The sequence below is a fragment of the Triticum dicoccoides genome, chromosome 3B, assembly GCF_002162155.2.
Source record: "Triticum dicoccoides isolate Atlit2015 ecotype Zavitan chromosome 3B, WEW_v2.0, whole genome shotgun sequence".
Classification (NCBI taxonomy): Eukaryota; Viridiplantae; Streptophyta; class Magnoliopsida; order Poales; family Poaceae; genus Triticum; species Triticum dicoccoides.
Genome location: NC_041385.1, coordinates 483,294,544 through 483,303,989, shown reverse-complemented (window position 1 = coordinate 483,303,989; position 9,446 = coordinate 483,294,544). Strand labels below are relative to the sequence as shown.

Here is a 9,446-nt window from a genome sequence, read left to right as displayed (position 1 = left end):
GGCATCGTCATTGCAGTCTGTGTCATCAGGCTCGGGATGCTATGGGGGAAACCCTAGATCTGGGTCTTCCGGATCGGACGATGATGGCGTTTTATCGCTTTCCCTCCTGGGGGCATCGTTTTGGAGTAAGTGCTGGCTAGGGGGATGGTGGAGCGGTGCTTCATCTCACACATTGATGGCGGCAGATATCGGCGGCATGGCGCTGTGGAGGCTCGGCGTCCGATGCACAGAGATGGACACGCGCAGGAGGAGGTTGCTGTCCGGCGTCATGGTGACATCGATGGCAGAGTGGCCAGACAAGGTAGAAGCCTCAATATGATCTGAAGACAGACCTGTGGAAGATGGCGGCAATGACACACGAGTGCGTCTGACCGGATTGTGCCCCAGACCCGGTATGTGGCTCGGCTGGGGCTTCCGATTGAGTTTCGGCTTCCGGCTTTTGATGTTAAGCTTAGATGAGTGGTTTGGGTAGTGGCCCAACTAGCACCCCTTCATCATTTTGGATAGGAGTAGTGGCATATGCTGCCAAGATGGTGGATTCAGGCACATTGTTGTAATACTTTGTAAGGTCCTCAAGAATAATCAATAAAGTGGTCGTATGCATCTTCCAGATGCAGAGGCCGAGGGTCATCCTCCTTTTTTAAAAAAAATACATCTCCTCTCCTTATATAGAGAGGTTTACTTGACTCCTAAGCAAACGACCCTAATAATGATAAGATAATTGGGCTAAGCCTCTAATAACAATAAGATAACTTGGGCCACAGCCCACTGGGCTAAGCCCCTAATATGCCGGTCATAACAGCATCCCAAATGATCGAGAACATAATTGTTCTAAACATCCATGTTGGAGAGAGATACCACATCAGAAAGGATGCTATCATGGAAGAGATTGAGCTAGTTTCATGTGTCCTTTGGTAGTAGGTGCATTGGACCCGACACTAAATTTCACAAATCTGGAAAGGGTATATTAAGTACCTTCTGCTAGCTAACCCTTGTCAACTGAAAGTTGTTGATTATGCACTGTCGGCCTGTCACGTGAACATGCAGGCTGCTTTGGCTTTGCAAACAAACATAAACGGACATGGAGTTTGTTGTAAAAGGAGTCTCAATGTCTCATGATGTCTTGATAACAGCTATGGAAAGCAGATGAAGAACAAGTTTGTGAATGTGTGATAATATTTCTTTGGTATTTGCATTCACATGGTTGCCGCCTTCGCATACCCACCATTGGTGGAGAGTATATCATGTGCACCAAGAGTTGTTGTGCTACCGGTACACCAAACATCAAAACTTATGTTATGACTTCTAAAAACAATTAAGTATGTTATGACTTGTACCACGTTATGTGTAACATCCCAAATTTTCAATTTGGAATGTTATACATTAGATCATCATTGCATATCATATTTTATTGCATTTTGGCTTGTCCTAGAAATTCTACGCAACTCAAGGACCCACGGAGAGAGTTGGGGATTTCGTTATTTTCACATTTGAGTTTTCTCAAAATTTGAAAAGAGGATCGTTTGATTTTAATTATTTTCTCTTTGAATATTTCTTTTATAAAAATAAAGAGAGGGGATAAAATGACTTTCCCAAAATAAAGAAATATTGGAGATTTAATATTAAAATCAAATAGGATTTTTGTTCGGAGTTTTATCGCTATTTTATTTGAATTAGGAAAAATATGCATTTTTCAAAATTGCATTATAGGCCCAAATAAATGTTCACTTTCTCAGCTATATTTTTAGAGGACGGGAAAAATTTATTGCAGGATTTTTGGAGTCCGTTTAGTATTTCTTTTCTTCGTTTTTCTGTGCAGAATGATTTTTTTTAAAATCAACCGACCTAATCGGGCCGTGCCCGTGCCGGACACTAGCCCGGCCGACCTTTATAAGGGGCCGAGGCCACCCACCAGCCCAGCCGCCCGCCTCGAAACACTAGCCGCCGCCGCCGTCGCCTCGCCGCCGACCCCGCCGTCACCGCCGGACGCCGCCATCGCCGGAGTTGACCACCGCCGCCGCCGTCGTCACGAACGCCAAGGTAGCCGCCGTTTTTTTTAAAAACCGTTCGGTTTTATTTCGAAAACCTAGATGCGTTTTTTTTCAGATCGTTTTTTTCAATTTAGTTATTTAGCGAACGCCCGTTCATACGTTCCTTTTAACGAACGGTTTTCATCGTTTTGCCGCAGACAGTTCGTTTGTTAGCCTGTTCGTCAGTTCTCTTTTTCCAGGGTTTTTTCGTGATATTTTTCGATCGTGATTTCTGCCCTGTTTTTCGTTTTAGTATAACTTTTCCGTCGTTTATCAGAATCGGGCGATTCAAGCGCCTAGAATTTCGTCTCGAAGCCCTCTTCTGTTTAACCAACTTAAACAAGTTTTTACTGCTGTAAAATTTGACTTAAGTCCAGATTAGTAAACGAAGCTTGTTTCTTTTGCAGTTTGAGTTTTGTTGCTTCGTTTGATTCGATTCTTTTTGCAAACTGGAGTTCTTAAGTTGAACCTTCTGGTTAGATATCTTATTTGAGTTTTACCCGTGCTTCCAGTTGAGTGCTTATTGTATGCTTGTTTGTTTGCGATAGAATACCGGAGTGCGAAGCGTGCTACTATGAGTCTCTAGGTTTCACGGATCATCAGCAAGGCAAGTAACACTTTGATCCATACCTCTTTACTACCCAGTTTTATTGCATTAGATCAATCCTCAAACAATTGCATGGTTAGGATCTGATTAATATGTGGGTTTGGGAAGTAGTTGAGGTAGTACCTATTACCTGTTTATTATCAAACCATTAGGAGTTACTTCTACGTTGCTTATATTGCTATGTTATGCTAGTAGACGTGGATTGGGTTTGAGTGAATTCATGACAGATGTGAGATTGTTAATTATGGTTCAACTTAAGGTGGCTACTTAAATACACATCTGGGTGGATTGAGGCACCTAGGGAACTTAGTGTTACCTGTATTTTTGGAAATCTTGGGGTACCGTGTGATTTTCTTATGGACCGCCACCCAGGCTCAAAGGGATCATAAGATTATTCATGCTAGAAACTTCCATGTGCAGCCACAAGCTATTATGGCTCTAGCATAGTTGATTAAGTCGTGTGAACTCTTACAGTGATAGACTAGCAGATGTAGGGGATGTAGGTGGTACTGTCTACCCATCGTAAGGTGCTAACACTTCTGAAAGACTGTGTCTCGGTCATCCGTTTCTCAAACACCATGTAGTGCGAGAAATTCAACGGAGGAGATCGAGTCTTGTGGGAAAAAGTGCGCAAACCTCTGCAGAGTGTACAAACTAATCATGGTTAGCCGTGTCCCCGGTTATGGACATCTTGAGTATCTGTTCTTGGATTATCATGTGGATCTCATCACTCTTAATATAATTTGATTGGGTTAATGTTGATGCTTAATTGGGATTGAGTTGGGTGAATCTTCTCAATGTTTAACAACCACCATGATAGTTAAATATAATTTATTCCTTTGTTGTAGAGAAAAATTGGTTTTATGCAAAACTGTAACCATAGAGCTTTCCACCAGCCATATATGCATATAGTGATAGCATTATTTTGTTCATTACTCTCTATGTGTTACCTTGCCAGCATATTCCATGTGCTGACCCGTTTTCGGGCTGCAACATTCATGTTGCAGACTTTTCAGACGATGAGTAAGGTGCCTTAGGTCGTGATCTTTCACTTAGTTATGCCGTTGGAGTTGATGGACTCACTTTATCTTCCAAGCCTTCCGCTATTATCGTTGTTAGATGGCCTTAAGCCATATTTATTGTAATAAGTTCTCTTTTGAGACATTCGACGTAATAAGTGTGTGATTGCTACTCTGTTATAAATCCTTTAAGTACTGTGTGTGTCAGCATTACCGGTCCAGGGATGACACTGATGCACAAAGATCAGACTGTTTGAGGTATGGTCGCTACATTGTGTTTCTGGGAGAGCAAAATTATGGTGGCCGTGCACCTCGGTGCTATGAATCACAATCGTGCAACCTGGCATTGGGATAGTACTGTACCAGTTCATTGTCCCAGTTAGCTCCTCGTAGGCATAGGTGGTAGGCAGCATAGGTGTAGTTGTTTGGTACACATGTTAGATTGTGGTTTAGGTGTTTATAAATGGGGTCGTCTTGTTCATGTGATATTGTACAGTCGAATAGAGTAAGTTGTTTGCACATCTTGATGTGACCAAAGAATTCATATCTTTTTTACTTGTACCATGCTACATTTCTAAGAGAGCGAACTTATGGTGGCCGACCACCTCGGGGTTCTGTTAGTTACTAAACATTTGTCAGAATTCACACCATTAATTGGTCATTTCATCATTCATGCTTTGTTTAAATGAGTTAGTTGTGAACCACTGGGCATGTTCACTTAAAGTTGCAGCAGCCACCAATGCTATAATAACCTAATATAAGCTTTGGTCTAATGTTCTTCACTTTCTGAGGTTTATTTTTTGTTTCCTTTGTTCTTCTAGATCACTCGCTTTTGTCTGACTAATGTATTAACTTATTTACCCATGCTTGGACTTCTGAATACTTTTCATGCTAAAATTGCTTGTTTTTTTATTTCTTAAGTGCACATGATGTCTTACACTTGATCTCTGAACTTCAGGTAAGTTCGTGTCGACATTATATCAGTCCTGATGCACAGTTTATTCTTATTTATTCAATTCCAATCGATACAATTCTCTTCAATTATATATATGATTTGATTGATGTCATGGTTTTCTTCTTAGTTTGGAAAGTTTTTTAAAATTCTGGCTCATTTTCCTTATATAAGTGTTTTTGTAAACTATAAGTTGCTTTAGTCTGATTGTTCCTTTATATGTGTTGTTCTATATTTTCTGTTGAATGTATACCATCGGGCTTTAATGAATATTCATCTTATATGCTTATGGCCTGTTTTTGCCAAGATTGCTTTTTCTCTTTGATCTTAATTTTCAAGTGCACATGATGTCTTACACTTGATCTCTGAACTTGAGGTAAGTTCTTATGTGGACAATATGAATCACTGATGCACTGCCTTTTCCCTTTTTATTCATATTTCCAGCCAAGTACTGAAGTATTTGGTTTAACTGTATTGCATCACTATGTTTTCTGGCATTTCCTATATGCGTTGATTTATTGTTTTCTTGTTACTTTGGATAGTCTAATACTGGAATTGTTTCTAAATTTCTAAGGTGCCATATTCTGTTTGGATATCGTGGCTCTGGTACCAACGCAAATTGTAACCGCACTCTATTGTGTTTGCTGAATTTTCTGTGCAGTCCAAATCCCGTGGTGGTTCTTCAGATCACAAAGACAGAAGGTGCTCTTCAGAGCGCAGAGATAGGAGGAGTTCAGAACGGAAAGACAGAAGGTCTATGGAGCGCAAAGATAGCAGTTCTTCAGGCCTCCAAGACGGTGGCCATGATAAGGGTCGGGGAGGTGCTAACAAGGACTCAAGTACTTCTGATAGAAGCTCTGCAGAAGCATCACAGAGGCAGCTTTCTGACAAACAAGCAACTCAGGTCCCAGATGAGCTGAAGGTGAAAATTAGGGCGATTCTATTACAGACACTATAATACACTGCGCGATGTGATATACCAGCACTGTACTATCATGTTCCATTCAGCGTTTTATTTGTTACTGTCCAGTTCCTTCTTTGTTGTTAAAATGTATCTCATTGTCTGGCACTGTGGTCGGCATTTATTTATAGCTGCTATACTTAACGCACACAAGCATATAGCATAACATGATTACTGCTGATCTTTTAACTGATTCCAAATGATTTATCTTACTTGAAGCGGTCCATATATATCTTTGACTCTTTAGTTGCAAACTTCGGATGGTGTCATTTTTTTTCATCACTTTAGTAAGGATATAAAAAGACCCAAAGGGGTAGATCCAATTAATCTCGGCCATCAAATCATGTCAATCCAACAACCTAGACTGCTTCAATGTCGAGTGCTCAACACGTTTAGCATGCAGTTAATTTCATGCCAAATATAGTGCTAATCACATAATAACTCGTAAATAATATCCTACTCCCTCCGTTCCGAAATATTTGTCTTTCTAGGCATTTCAAATGGACACAACATACATATGTATGTAGACATATTTTAGAGTGTAGATTCACTCGTTTTGTTTCGTATGTAGTCACTTGGTGAAATCTCTAGAAAGACAAATATTTGGGAACAAAGGGAGTACTTAGTATCCGCATGCACTTAATATAATTCCAAATTAACGTGCATTGCATGTACACATTGACTAGTCACTTTAAGGATTGAAGGACATCAGGAGTAATTTTTTTTTTGCGGGTGAGTGAAGTTTGATGATCAGTTGATGTGAATCCAGTGTGCTTGTGGGTGCAGATTGGTTACTTGAACCACTCGACCAAGTTTCCTGAAGAAAATGTTGCACCGTTAACAATGTTAGCCGAGGGGGACGGGGCCTGCGTTCTATCTTGTCGATCTTCCTAAAGAACAGGGACATCAAATTTTACTTGGAAAGCATTTTCACTTGCCGGAAAATTAGGGACTACTACCAAACATAGTTTTAAGTTGTTACAAACTTACGATCTTAAACGTAGTTATCCTAAAAAAAGCGTTGTTAGAGGAACCCAGCGTGTTTGTTTTGGTGGTAAGCTAATGACCAAACCTGGGCGCCCAAGTCCATCGCGTGCCAATAAACTTCACCATCAATAATTAAAAAAAACATTGACCATAATAAATCCATATGATGGAAAATCTACAACCCCTGAGCTACAACAACTCAAAACCCTACCAGCTTCCAGCGCTACCGGGGAGTTAATTGCATGGAACTACCACAGTTCGGCACGTTGTAACGAGTCAGTACCACTAGTCACTTTTTTTGCCATGCAGTACCAACTCTAAGCCTAAGTGTTGTATAACAGTCTGACAGCCGTATAAGCGTGTATTGACCATGTATCTGACCTAAAGGGCCCACTGGTCAGGTGCCACCGTGGCTTACCCGCGCGCACCCGCTCGATAAGTTTCGGATTCGTCTCGGTCGCTCCATGTAGCCTGGTCCGGTCGAACCCGTACGTAGCCAGCCGCACTCGACACTCCACTCTGTCCCTCTCCTCGCCGCATCGCCCCCGTCTCTCCAGCCGCTGCCGCCGCCGCTCGCCGCGCAGACCGCCGCATCTGCCCCCGCCGCGCCATGGTCTTCGAGGATGAGAGCAGCGACGACTTGTCCAGCCTGCAGATCTCCTCCTCCTCCGACGGGATGCATTATCAGGTCAGTGGTAGAGCTAGGGCTAGGGTTAGGTGATTTGGTGATTTGGGGATTTCATGATCTGGTTTTCTGATTTGAGTATTTGCTCCCTATAGATTCCTGCTAGCATTGAAGACCAAGACTACAATGGCTTGGAGAAGGCACCAAAGGGGCTCTGCGTGGAGCATCGGCTGCCAACTGAGCGCCATGTAGCTTTTGAATCATTTGAGACTGGCAGGAGGTTTCTAGTTTGTGCTCAGCCTGTAAGTTTGATGCTCTCTGATGTTCACTGTAATATAGTTACTACTACTGATGATGAAGCATATTGTTTTTACCATTTAGTAGTTATGATGCTTATAGTACTGATGGTCACTGCAATAGTTTAGTTGGCTATGTTCACTGTAATATATATAAGTTTCATGCTTATGTTGACTATAATATTTATATGGGCAGCAGCATGGTTGGCAGTGGAGAAGCTCATAGTTTAGTTAGTTATTAGTACCGAAGCTCACAACAATATGTTGTGTAGGCATGTGCTGTTAGTTGATTGAGGCAGTGTAGATGCTAATAGTTTAATTGAGGCAGTATAGGTTGTAGTAGAAGTAGCATTGTTTGGTTGGCCACATGTATAGGTTGTACTTCTTATGTTGTTAGTTGATTTTTTAAAAGTGGTAATTCTTCAGAGAGTAACAATATAATTGTTTGCTATATTGCAGGAAGCTGTCAATTGTGGTTTCCTTGCTTGGGTCGACCCAGAGTGGCCTCCACAATGCAAAATGCATTGTTGAAGCTTTGGGAAATGTTTGAAGACAGCATGACTGCTAGGAGGAAGGATAACCTGGAAAGTTCACTTACTATCCACCACCTTAAAGAAGAGAAAAGGAACCTGGATGCGAACTATGACAAACTAGTTGAAGATGTCCATCAACTTCTCAATGCCCAGGAGGACAGGGTGTTGGATTTAAGTTATGTGCAGGCTAAGGAGAAGAAAGCTGAGGCTGCTACTGCATCAGTTGTGGCTGCCATGAAGAATGAGATGGAGAAGAAAGAAGCAGAGAACTTCAAGATGCAAGAGAAGTACAAAGTGTTGATGAACCTGGTAGAAGCTCAAGGCAGTGTCATTAGGAACCTAAAGATGAATCATTTGAAAGAGAAGGAAAAGCTAGCTGAAGGCAACAACAATTTAAAGATTCAGGTTGATGAGCTCACCCAGTCTATGAAAAAACTCACAAAAGAGAATGTGCAGTTCAAGAAGGGACATGAGAATCTGATAAAACGCAGGGATGAGTTAAAGCTCTAGCTTGCTGTGCAGTTCAAGTCACTTGAGAAGAGCAAAGAGAAGTTGAAGTTAATCCATGACATCTTGAAGGAATGAGGTAGATGAAGATGATCTGGGTAGATGAGGCAGAGCATACCTATCATGATATAAGTTGGTTTGATAGAAGGCTTTGCTAATCTTTTGTGAAGGGTGGTTTAGTTAAGTGTAATGTATGGATGTAGTAGTTGTGAACAATGTTGGAGACTCCACTATGCTATGATCTTTAGCTAATGTTGTAAGAATCTAGTAATTATGTAAGAATCCATGGTCATGTTGAACTCCTGTATGCTCAAGTTATCTCCTCTTCAACCTGTGATGAAATAATTAGCTAATGCTCAAGTTAGATGGCTCAAGTTATTTAGCTAATGAAACTCTAGCCAAATCAAACAACAGAGCAAAAAAAAGCTGCTGTTGCCCTCACAACAAACCAAAATCAAACTCTGGCCCTGGTTATTAAACAGAGAAAAAAATAGAGCAAAAATGCTCAACAGTGGTGGCCCTGGTTATTAAAGCAATGCGCGGGGCCGAACAGGAAACGGTTTGTGCATTTGGGAAAAAACTAGGGTTAGGCAATGGCGGAGGCGATTCCTGAGCGGGCCAGCGGCGGAGGCAATCTCGCAGTCAGCGGCGGCGGCGGCTGTGTCCAAGTCAATGTCCATGTTGTGGTCTTCGGGTCGTTCTCAGGCCCCCAGCTTCCATCGAGCCTCTGGAAGGAGAGGGGACGAATCCAGGTCTCCAGTGCCCTACCGTGAGAGCCCGATGGCGTATGAGACGGAGAAGCTCTGCTGGTGCATGTTGGGGAACATAGTAATTTCAAAAAATTTCCTACGCACACGCAAGATCATGGTGATGCATAGCAACAAGAGGGGAGAGTGTTGTCCACTGAAATGATCGATATAGTTGACTAG

The 9,446-nt window shown here is 41.9% G+C and overlaps 2 non-coding genes across 2 annotated transcripts; both read left to right on the top strand.

The window, feature by feature from the left end:
- The first annotated feature begins 4,587 nt into the window (after positions 1 to 4,587).
- On the top strand, positions 4,588 to 4,650 carry LOC119283031. Its single transcript, XR_005138991.1, has one exon. It is a non-coding gene; the product is annotated as a small nucleolar RNA snoR101 (small nucleolar RNA).
- A 307-nt stretch (positions 4,651 to 4,957) lies between these two features.
- Positions 4,958 to 5,021, top strand: LOC119283027. Its single transcript, XR_005138988.1, has one exon. It is a non-coding gene; the product is annotated as a small nucleolar RNA snoR101 (small nucleolar RNA).
- Positions 5,022 to 9,446: the final 4,425 nt, after the last annotated feature.